Genomic DNA, 12169 nt, shown 5'->3' on the forward strand with positions numbered 1-12169 from the left:
TGAGTAAAAATGGAAATACAAGTATTTAAATCATAAGGCTGTTAAAAATGATTTTTAAGAGCCAGGCACATAGTAAGTTCTTACCAAGTACTTTGAGTTTTTTAAAGAATCATTGAAGACTTGAAAGCATTTTCAAGTAGATAATTTCATTTTCTGTCTACAGTCTTTTGAAGTATAGCAGTCACTAAGACGGCTATTTTATAAAGTGTACTCTGAGGCAGAGAAAGTGAGAAGTCTTAAAATAACGGAACAAGTCAGTGGAGAGCCAGGAAGCCTGGACATGAGTTTGCCCACCTACTGCTCTTTTGGAAACTACACAGTCTTTCTAAACCATGGCTGAGGTACTGCAGAGCCTGACCACCCCTACAAGATCATCATTTGCCTAGACACTTTCCTTGTAGAGAATGCTGGGGCACATGGGACAGTGAGTGACTAACTCCAGCAGCAAGGGGGCAAGAACAGTCTGTGGATAGACTTCAACTATATTCTGTGGCTTCCTATTTAAAAACAAAACAACCTCTATCCCAACAGAGGAGGAGAAGTTGTTTTTGTTTTTTTTCCCCCCTTTGACTTCTTCTGGACAAAACATCCACTATTTTAAGAATACCTTGTTTTGTATTTGTGATGGATCCAAATAGATGCAAAAGGAGAATGAAAATAAGGGCAAACTTATACTCCAAACACTGGATCATATGGCATTCGATAAACGCTACTTCTGGCTAAACCAAATGGTTAGAAAAGGAAACATGAAACATTCAAGGCATAGATCTTGCTGCTGACCTGAGCTATGCATTCCAAACTGAAAACCAAGGTTGTTTTTGTTTACATTGTAGGATTAAGCAATGAGTTTTCCTAGAGTCATGATAACAAGATCTGCATCTGAGTGTTACGGGAAGGATCCCAAAGTAGTGGCTTAAAATGCAAGCCATCAGTACCCCTACCTCTAGTGTTAGTTGCTCAGTGCTGTCCGACTGTTTGTGACCCCATGGACTGTAGCCCACCAAGCTCCTTTGTCCATGGAATTCTCCAGGCAAGAATACTGGAGTGGGTAGCCACTCCCTTCTCCAGGGGATCTTCCTGACCCAGGGATCCAAGCCTGATCCCCTGTATCACAGGCAGATTCTCTACCTTCTGAGCCAGGAGGGAAGCCCTATGGCTACTCCTATCCTGGGCATAAAAGCCCACCTGCCTGCTGTCAAGGCCCAGGTACTTGCAGCAATTTGGATTGCTGGTATGTGCTTCCCACACTCAACAGTGCCGAATGTGACACCCCACAGTGTTAATGCTCTGAACAAACCTTTTGCCTACATCTGCCCGCTTCCCTCTAAAATGCTGGAAAGAAAAGTACAAAAAACAAAACTGCCAGAGACAGGAATAAAAAGTACCCTTTGTATCGTCATTTAAAACGCCATTAAGTTGTTCTAGCTGTTAAAATTTGTGAATAAGATTTCAATTCTAAGGCACGTGGATAAAGAATTCTATTGGAAAGAGGTGCTCAGCAGAAAACATTTTCTGACCTAAGGCGCTGATGAGGAGCGCGGCGTCGGAAAACTTGTGCTCCAGCTAAGAGAACGTGTCTTCTTTCTTTCCTTTTTAACTCTACAAGGACAACATGCTCACTCAAAGTATGCAGCCAGACCTGTTTCCAGTGCTGTCTGAAACTCCATAAGCAAAGAAAAACTGCAGGCTCGGGACAGGTAGATTCTAAGCTGGGCTGGCCCAGACCCTTGAGGCCAGCGCTCCCTGCTGCCGGCCGCGGCCGGGGACTGGGCCCCGGGGGGAGCCCCTGCCCTCCCCCCGCCTGCTGGTCGCACACCTACCGGGCGCCCGCTGCGCTCTCGCCGGCTGGCCTGCCGCACTCCAGCTCGCGGGCCCAGGCTCTCCACCCTTCAGAGAAGGAGGGCGGACACCCGGAGACTCGGCGGCGGGCCGGGCGCACACGCCATAGGCCGGGGCCGCACCAATGAGCTCTCAGTGGCCCGGCGACCCCACCCCCGCACACTGAGCGGCTCTGTCCCGCGTTCGCACTGCAAGAAGGAAGCCCGGAGCTTTCGAGAGCGTGTGTTCCTCTTGCCAGTTCTGCCAAGAGTCAAAATAAAGCCGGCAGTTTAAACGTCTCCACAGAGAGACTCTGTCTCTGTCGCACCGGTCCCTTCCTCGTGAAAGAGTGTGTGTTCTGCTGTGGCAACTAGCGGCCTCGGCTCTGGGCCACCTGAACAAGTCGGGACACAAAGGGCCCCACTGTTCACGGCGGGGCCTCGGCACCGCCCCCCCGCGCGCACGGGTTCCCAGCGCCCGGCTCTGCACACCAGAGTTATCCTTGAACAGTGATCATCTCCACTGAGCCTAGGACTGAACGTTTCTTTAAAAAAAAAACTTTTTAAAAACCACCTTGCTTAAAAAAAAACAAAACACCTTGCTTAAAAAAACAAACTATGCTGTACACACATATATAAATACAGTACAGTAGTATAAAATTGTAAAGCAACAATATTTCAATTTTAAAAAGAACACGAAAAGGAATTTAAAAAAATATTATGCACAAACCATTTAAAGAAAAAGTCACTCATATCTCACCACCTAGTGGCAATTTTTAGTATTTTGGTATAGCTCTTGTTTTTCTGTGTATGTCTTAACAGCTAATTTTCCCACTTAAGCGTTTTCCTTAGGAAAGGTTAATTTTAGTTTATTACTCTTCAAAACTTTAAAAAAGCATTAACGTCAAGGTTTAGAAAACAAAATGTCACACTTTCCAGAGAAATTCAACCGACTTATCTTTAGTTATTTCTGTAGTTCAGGCAAGGTACAGGTCATGCTGAATTATCCCCAGATGAACTTTGGACTTCTAAATCTGGGAACCAAGGGAGGTTAGAATTTAACTGTGTTGAGCTTGATTATTTCCTAATAGTGTTCGATTCAGATTCTCCCGAGGACTTGTAATCCAAATTTCACTCTCTAGCAACTAAAAAGGAAGATGTATTTCTCAAGGTGTCATTTTTCCAAACAATTCTTCACAGTACAAATTATTCTACTGTTAAGTAAAGATACCTAGTGTCATGATTATTTTATTTTCTGCTTTCCAATCTACCTTTACATACATTAACACAAACAGGGCACTTACAGTGCCCTGATTTCCCAACTTTTTCATGTGTTTGTCTTGTCTCTCTGTACTAGACTAAGAGCAACAAATTTAATTTTTAAAAGCTCCTTCCTTGCTCTCCCTTCCAACCACACACATGAATTAACAAGATGCTATGAATAAAGATGGTTTATAATGTTTACTGAAGTAATAACTGAATATACAGTATAACCAAGATCTCTGAAAAACATTTAAATACTCTGTAGTCTGAAGTTGCTTGTTCTATATTAGTGTTAAGGACATTTCTTATTATGATGCTGTTTTAGTATTTATCTTTAGGTTCTGGAATCATGGGTGATTTTAATGTTTTTTTACTGGTTTAAAAAATTTTTTTACAGCATATAGGTATTCATCTTTTAAAAATATGATTATAAGTCACTGTTCTGAATACTGAAATAATACACTGGAATGTACTGAAATAAACTCCAAGATAGCTCATATGGCAGAGGAATGTATGGGGCAGTCATAGCAAAGATAACCAAATGCTCCTCAGTATGTGCTACCTCACCCTTCCACATGAACTGGACTCCCTTTGTTTAACTGGGCAAATATAAACACAGTATTTCCCCAGCTTCTCTCGCTGTTAGTATGTCCATAAGCAGATTTGTCATGCAACAATCCCCAGACGCCTCCCTTACAAGACACGGGACTAGTTCTTGGACATCCTTTCTCTTTGTTTCTTCTTCTGTCCTGCTGTCTAGAATGCAGATATAATGACTGGAACAGTAGCTGCTACTTTGGACTTGAGATCACACTGAGGGATGGAGGAACAAGGTGCTTGAAGGAACCTGGGTCTATAAGAGCTTTGTGGATCAGAGCACTATACTACTCCTGGAAAACTTACCTCCCTCTACACATTTATGTGAATTTATATTTAATTTTGTTAGCTATTGTTTTCTTGGAGTTCCTGTTACTGAGAGCTAAGTTGAACTCTAATGGATACAGTACTCTTTAACCAGTGTTGTCTTCTCCCCCTCACAAAAAGAAAAAAAAAATAATAAGAAAGAAAATTAGGACCAGATCTTGAAAAGAAAAATGTTTAATAATAAACTGGGGAGATATCACATTAAAACTTTTTCATCACAAAAAAATTGATAAATTCAAGAATAATTAAGGAAGTGTAAAAACAAAGTGAAAAAAAGTCTCTAAATGGGTTATTAAGGAGACTGTTAATGCCTAAAAAAGCCCTTTTGGACTAACAGAGCTTATATGAAGCCAGAAACCACTGGCTGTTATCTGCAACTGGAATCCGGAAAGTAACAGCTTCCAGTTAAACAGTCTGGAATCAGAGGGGTGTCCCTGGTGTTTACAAGAATTTTCTGAATGTCTGGAAATCCAGAGGTAGAGACTGTTCCTGGCACCACCTCTACCTTCATTATATAGCATTTATTGAAAGCTTAATTGGGTGCAGAAAATGGTCCTATTCAGTGGAAAGAGTAGGAGGAAGGATTTATAAGAAATAAAAGGAGGTACAGTCTAGATGTGAGATAAATGCCAAACACCTGAAACATAACACTAAGTTAGGTCAGTTACAAAAGTATATTATCAACAAGAACAATCTGATGATATATGAAAAAATGATTAATACTGGAGTTAACCAGGAGATGAATTCTGAAGACAAGGTAAGTGATGACAGAGTAAAATGCAAAGAGGGGTTGATGAGCCAGGTAAGAGTCTAGTAGTGCAAGGAAAGAGGAGGCTAGAAGAGAGGGGGGTGACCTAGTACAGAAGGGGATACTGCACTGGGTCCTGGAGCAGGGGAATCTCATCACTGAGAGGTCGCACACCAGGCCATGTGCTAGGGACTGAAACAATCAACAAGGACTGTCTTCACAGCTGTGTGGATTAGACCAAGGTAGGGAAAAAGATTAAATTCCAGGGGACCAGTTAAAATGTTATAGTACCCAAATGTGATGTGAGGACCAAATAAAAAAAAATGACACATATATGTTTACCTTATATGTATAGTTAATACTGATTCTTGAAAGACAATTTTAGTAACACCTCTCTCTCCCCCTCCCCCTTTCCTGCCTTTTCCAGTTATTACTGTCTTCCAAGTACTGTTGTAGGAGCTGGGGGACACAGAGTAGACAAAGGAGACAAGGTCCCCCGTTCTCACAACGCTCAGTCCAGTGTGGGGGGCAGAGGGAGGGCGCTCAGGGGAGTGCATGGAAAAAGAAAGAAAAGGCAAGGCAGAAGCAGAGCGAAGAGGCAGAACCACCAATATTTATATTTGTGTGTCGGCCTAAGTGGATGGGCTTTAATAGTGCTCTACGTGGCTCTTCAGGGTTGACCTACTTCCTAGACACCAAAGTTCAGAGTCCCTCTTCCATCTTCTATCCCCTAACCCAGTTTGCACAGTTTGCAAACTGGGGAAACCAAACACCAAATGTGACAGCACCAACTGGAGACAGCTTCCTAAGTCCAGACCAGATCCCAAAGTATTCAGAGAAAAGCTGAAAACAACAAACTGATGGTAATTCTACTCTTTATTTATATACTCACCAGCTATAAAACTAGTGCTCTGTGACAGAGCTAGTGCACAGACTCAAGAACAATTCGAAATGTTCCTTGCAATTTTTCTGCATTAACAAAGTGAAATTGAGATTTGGCTGTTTCAAAAGTCATTTCGTTTAGATTCATGACATATTATATGGTTTCAACTTTTCAAAGAAGCTAAATTTAATGTCCAAATAATATTTGGTTTGGGAAGACATTAAAAAGTAATGTAGTGGCCAGGAGGTAGAAGATTAGAAGGTAAGAAACTAGTCTGGGAGTACTAACCTGCTAGTGGTGTTTCTTAACTGGGGGTGATTTTGCCCCCTGGGAGATATTTGGCAAACTCTAGAGACGCAATGGCACCCCACTCCAGTACTCTTGCCTGGAAAATCCCATGGACGGAGGAGCCTGGTAGGCTGCAGACCATTGGGTCGCGAAGAGTTGGACACGACTGAAGCGACTTTACTTTCACTTTCCCCTTTCATGCATTGGAGAAGGAAATGGCAACCCCCTCCAGTGTTCTTGCCTGGAGAATCACAGGGACAGGGGAGCCTGGTGGGCCACCGTCTATGGGGTCGCACAGAGTCGGACACGACTGAAGCGACTCAGCAGCAGCAGCAGCAGAGACAATTTTGCTTGTCACAACTAGAAGAAGGGGGTGCTCCTGGCTTCTAGTGGGTAGAGGCCAGGATGCTGCTAACAGCCTACAATGCTCAGGACAGTCCTACCTTCCTCTACAAAGAATTACCCGGTCCAAAAGGTCAGTACAGTCAGCCCTCTGAATTTGTGGATACGAAACCTATAGACAGAGACTGTCGACTGTGCCATGTCATTTTATACAAGGGACTGGAGCACCAGTGGTTCTGCTGTCCCTGAGGGTCTTGGAATCAATCTCCTGAGGATACTAAGGGCAGACTGTGCTGTTGAGGCTGAGAGTGCCTCTACTAAAGACGCTGAGCAGGAGCAAAACATTCATATAGCAACTGAAAATTTGACTATATAAGCTGTGTTCTTCAAGTCTTCCATTTTTCAGCAGGACCACAGCATCATGCTTAAGTGACAGGGTAATAAAAATGCCAATTTTGAGCCAGAAACCAGTAAATACTTTTCTATACACCCTACCACAGTGAGCCATTCTTTACTCTGAGTAAAAAGAACTGGAGGTTTACGAAATAATACGTCCTGGTGGACTTTTAAATGGGCAAAACTTTGATATTATTACTCTATCTATTAATTAGGATACAAAGACTTCTTTGTCCTGGTTTCACCACTGCATACTCTAGGCCCAATTACTGACTAGTGGTGCCATGAAAAATAATTGCACCCATGTGCCAACACTCTTTTATGTTTTTCTTCAGCAGATATTCTACCTGACTATTGAAACTGAAGAACTCTGCTAATTCCTATTACTGTATTGTCCCCTCTCACATGAAGCATGAAGATTTTTGCTTAAAGAGCTGAGTCAGTCCCCAAGAAGCACATAATTAAACACAGATTCCCATACTTAAAAGCAGCAGAGTGCAAGCATCCTGCTGTTTAAAGCAGTCAAAAAGACTCAACATCAGCTGAGGCTGAGAGGCAGGGAAGAAAAGCAGTAGGATCAACTCTGAGATGAACTTGATGAGAGAGAAGTTCTCATGGAGTTAATTACTCAGAGTATGAAAGTAATTGAGTTAGCAAATCAACTCTCCCTGGCATGGAGCAGGGGACGGAGAAGACAATGATGTGGAACAGCTCCTTCTAGACAGGTTTAACAGGAAAAGTTCTGATGACACTGTTCAAATTAAGACTGAGATCCAAGGAGCTTCTCATACCAAAATCTACGGGAAACCCTATTTGTTAGAGAATACACAATGAAAAGCATAACAATGTAAGCGTTCCTTCTGTTTTTTTCCAAGAGTGTATGGCCAATGAGATTTTTCTCTTGCTCTTCCAATTACCAAAGAATTGTTTTTCTGTCTGCATTTTTCCCTTATCCATCCAATCATTCATTCAAATGATAAGCACCTATTAGAAGTCAGGGCTGGTTCTATAAAGCCTGAATTCCTGTTCTGTGAAGTTTATATTACCTACTTGATTTCACCTAGACTTCTCTTCGGGTTGTAGCTGCTTTAAACGGCTACTCAAATATGCTTTCTTCAAATAAAATGACAACATGAAGGAAAGCAAAAGTGGCTGCCAGAAGTTCATGGGAAATACCAGCTCAACATAACTCAGTTTTACAGGCTTGGTTTGTTTATATGACTAAGTTATAATGTGCTGTTGTTTCTTATATCTGGAACTCTTCATTACTGCTTCTGGCTTCTTCCCCTACATCTTCAGATCTCCTCACAGCTGTTCTTATCTCTGCGTTTGTAACTTGTCCCCACACACATTCCGCTGTCTCCCATCACTGCTCCTTTTCATCCTGGTCCCACATTCCAGGTCTACCTGTCCCCACACCCCAGAGACGGAATGTTGACCTAGGGAAGCTGCAATTGTCAGGCTGAAAGATGGGTTTATTCTTTCATTCAGTAGGTATTTATTAAGAACCTACCATGCAGCAAACACTGCTAGGAGTAAATCAAAAGGGACAGAGAGCCTACCTGGATAGAACTTGTGAACTCTAGGAAACAAAGGATGCATAAAAAACTAACAACTATGATAAGTGCTGTGAGACTAAAGTCCAGGAGGTATGTGAGGACAGAGCAGGAACCCCCACCTGGGCTGGGCATAGAGAGTGTTCTGCCAGGGTGCTGTATTTGAGGGGTCCACTGGGCTAAGTGTGTGCGTGTTTGTGGGGGTTGAGGGATATTTGCCAGGGAGACCAAGATGGGAGAAATTCTAGGTGGAGAAAACAGCGTATGTGAAACCTGCCACTTTTAGGAACTGAGAAGAGCTTTGCATGATAAGGAGAACACGAAGTGAGGCAGAGAGGGGACCAAGCCCCCGTCACAGAGGTCCCTGCGCGTCAGGTTTGTAGTTCTCAAGTGCGTCAGGGAGCTACTGAACACAGGAGTAAAACGGTGAGACTTGTATCTTAGCAAGACTGCTCTGGCTAGATGCTGGAGTATGTATTAAAATTCTCTTCAGCAATCTCCATTCAGTTTCCACAGACTGTTCAAGTCCCTATGAATTTTTCTTGTGGTATTGCAAATTCCTTTGCATTGCGTGAGTTTTAATTACTGAACTAGGTAATAAGTGTTAGACTTAGTGTTAAAACAAGGAGAACTTAAAAGCCTGCCTGTGTTTGCGGGCAGTCTGTGGCCCACGTCTCCCCCCTAAGCTGTTCAGCAGGAAACGGAGAAGGCCTGACGTATCTCAACTCCTCTGGGCAGAGCTGCAGACAGGGATTGGGTTTTTGTATTCATCCTCTGGGGCTCTATCCTTGACCTCATTCTGCTAATAAGAAAGAAAATATTTTCTTTAAACCAATGGATGACTCACTGTAGAGAAAAATGATGGGATTTCCTTTTCAGAAGGTGATTTAAGTACAATAAATCTAATCTGGGAGGGACAGATGGGTGGCATGAGTGAGGGCAGGAAGAAAGAAGAGAGGACATTTTAGGGAATGCAGGCCCTGATTGAGCTTGTTGAGATGCAGAGCACAAACTTGCTCCATATTTGAAACTAAAATGGGCACAGCAGGGGCCAAAGATGTCTGTGAAGCAAAGCTGGCTGACCCTGGCAGCCAGCAAGCGTCCTGGGTCCGCAAGTGTCCAAGCGGAGGAGAGAGGGACAGATGGGCGGCATGCTAGTGCAGACCTGCAGTGCTCCCAGCTTCAGCCCCTGATTCTCTGCCCACGCTGATCAGGGGCTGAGTTACCCAAGGGAAGGCTAAAGATAGAGAATACGGTCTGGGAGAATGTAAGCAATACATCCTGAAAATTCAAGACTTCTACCCACCACGAGGTCTCTGACAAGCTGAATTAATTTCAGATCAGCTGGCCTCTAACCACCTGAGTGCTCTCTCTGCCTGCCTGACAAGGATCTTGCTGCAGGGGACCCCTATTGTTTGAACTCAGACAGCAGGTTCTACCTACTCCTTATTTATCTCAGTTGTCAGCACACATCAGAGTAGCTATTTAAAGAGTGTCAGGGGTCTAGTTAGCTCCCAAACTCACTTTTGGGTTCTACTGTCCAAACCTGGGATAATTTGGGCATCAAAATAATAGGATTAATGATAGTAGCAGATGACAGTCCACTGAATAAATCAGGTATCTATGAGTCCATAATGCCATAAGAAATATATAACAGAGTTCCAACTTACAGTTCAATAAATAAAGAGTTATGAAAACAGTAAAACACCATTTAACAACCATTGTAACAGTACGCGACTCAAGCAGGAATCAACGGATGCTGAATCTAGTGTGTACAGACTTCCTACTGAAGAACAGGAATTTTGGCCTCAGGATGCCTCACACAAAACAGCTTTCGATCACTAAGGAGAAAATGGTGATACTGTGGAGCAGAAAGCTGATCAAGAACCATGTGGACTAGGTGATAAAGGCTACAATCACAAGTCCCTGAGGCCCTGCTCTGAGAAAGCACAGGATCAGTCCTTCTGGGTTTCTGCTTGGAAGGTATGGCCTAAATCTGGACATGTCAACAGATTTACCTGAAAGACATCGCACAAAAAGGACAGGTCCCTATCTTTCTTTGGGCCATGCCACACAGCTTGCAGGATCTTAGTTCCCCAACTGGGGACTGAAATCAGGACTCTGGTAGTGGAAGCATGTAGTCCTAACCACTGAACTGCCAGGGAATCCCCAGGTCTCTCCTTTTAAAACTGTCAAGGTCATCAAAGAAAGGCTAAGAGCTATTTCAGATTGAAGGAGATTAAAGAGAGATGACAAAAGCATGTCTTTATATATATACCCACACATACAAGTACACGTATACATACAGAAAGAGACGAAGCAAATATGGCAAAATATTAACCACTTGAGAATCTGAAGGTAGGTGAAGGAGGCAAGAGAGTTCTTTCATGAATTTTCTCTAAGTTGAAATTATTTCAAAATAAATTACATAAATGTAGATGATGATAACCTTCCTCTACTTGTGCCTCCAGTGTCTCTGGGGTACGTGAGAGCAGTCAGCCAGTCACCGGGGAGCACAGCCAATCTGCTGCTGCTCATATGCAAACAGAGCAATCTGTTTTTTATCAAGACTAATGTCTCCACGCTCCTATATTACATATTCTTTGAGGAATTTTACATTTGTTTGAGGTATCCCTGGAAACTTGCAGAGACTTCTCAAATATTAATCTTGCAGATTGGTTGCCAAGAGCCCCATTACAGAAAATAAAGTTCCAAAGTTCATTTCTGTCGCATTAAAAGTCTTCAATAATTTGGCCCAATCCAGCACTTCCCAGTCCGCAACCCCCCTTCCTCCCAGAACCTCAACATACCAAGGCACTTTCAAGCCTCTCTGCCTTCGTTCACTCTGTTCCCTCTTCTGAGCATGCCCTTCCCCAGCCTCTTCCACTGATCACAACTGGGGCCCAACCCAAAATTTCCCATCATTTGTAGAGTCTTCTCTTATTCCTAATTGCTCTGTCCTGGGAAGAAATGGTCACCTTCTCCCCTCCATCCTCCTGGAACACTTTGTTAACATACTGACCTGTGCTATGAGTACCAGGCACATGCCTGTTTTACCCCACCAGACTGCAGGTGTGCTGGGGGACAGAAACCAATTAATACTTATTTTTCTATCCCTCAAGGCCTAGCACAGTGCTTGGCACATAGCATGCTCAGTATTTGCTGAAATGAAAAGCCTCATGCCTAGGCATGTACCATTTAGTTAAGTCTGGGAGGAAGAGCTGTAGTGATTAAAATCAGATACTCTGGGACCAGAGCGCCTGGGTTTGAAACCTGGCGCTGCCACTTTCTGTTGGCAAGTTAGATTCTACTCCAACTATATAACTGGGAAAATAATAGACCTGCTTCACAGTGTTATTGTGGAGCACTCAGAGCTAGGTCTGTGGTCTATTATTATTTACTATTATTGGATCACCCTCCAGTGTTTGGTGAAGCATACACTCCTGGCATACTAGTCCAGAACTCCTCTCTTCCACCCTGCTTTTTTCCTCCCTGCCCATGGAGCTAGGGTTTGAGGTGTCTGTGATATTTTTCAAAATCAAATAAATGAGTCTGCTAAAATCTTGAGGTCTACCTGGTTTCTTCTGGCTGAAGGAGATGCTGGCTGGGCCCTGCAGTGGAGGTGCATGTGTCTGTGTGTGCACACCAGGGCTCAGGGTGAGTGGAGTGTGGATGCTGGTGAGGTACAGAGAGAGCCCTACTCCAGTATCAATTATACATAGGGAGGAGGTAATATAAAACAAAAGCAAAAGCAGACAGACTTCTCCAACCTTTAAAAATATATTATAACCAAGAGGAAATATTTTCTTCTTACAATATCAAACCAGTTAACCCTAAAGAAAATCAACCCTGAATATTCATTGGAAGGACTGATGCTGAAGCTGATCTCTAATACTTTGGGTACCTGATGAGAAGAGCCTACTCACTGAAAAAGACCCTGATGCTGGGAAAG

General features: G+C 43.2%; 1 protein-coding gene across 10 annotated transcripts in view; it reads right to left on the minus strand.

Annotated features, from left to right (window-relative positions):
- Nucleotides 1-12169, minus strand: part of KANK1 (KN motif and ankyrin repeat domains 1) — a 215114-nt gene that overhangs the window by 31406 nt on the left and 171539 nt on the right. The window contains exon 1 of one of the 10 annotated variants that reach the window (XM_070794607.1): nucleotides 1821-1966. The exons of the other annotated variants lie outside the window; for them this stretch is intronic. The gene's annotated coding sequence lies outside the window, so the exon portion shown is untranslated. Of the gene's footprint in view, nucleotides 1-1820; nucleotides 1967-12169 lie in introns of those variants that run through there. 10 annotated transcript variants of the gene reach the window in all.

The sequence above is a fragment of the Bos indicus genome, chromosome 8 (assembly GCF_029378745.1).
Source record: "Bos indicus isolate NIAB-ARS_2022 breed Sahiwal x Tharparkar chromosome 8, NIAB-ARS_B.indTharparkar_mat_pri_1.0, whole genome shotgun sequence".
In the NCBI taxonomy this organism is placed as follows: domain Eukaryota; kingdom Metazoa; phylum Chordata; class Mammalia; order Artiodactyla; family Bovidae; genus Bos; species Bos indicus.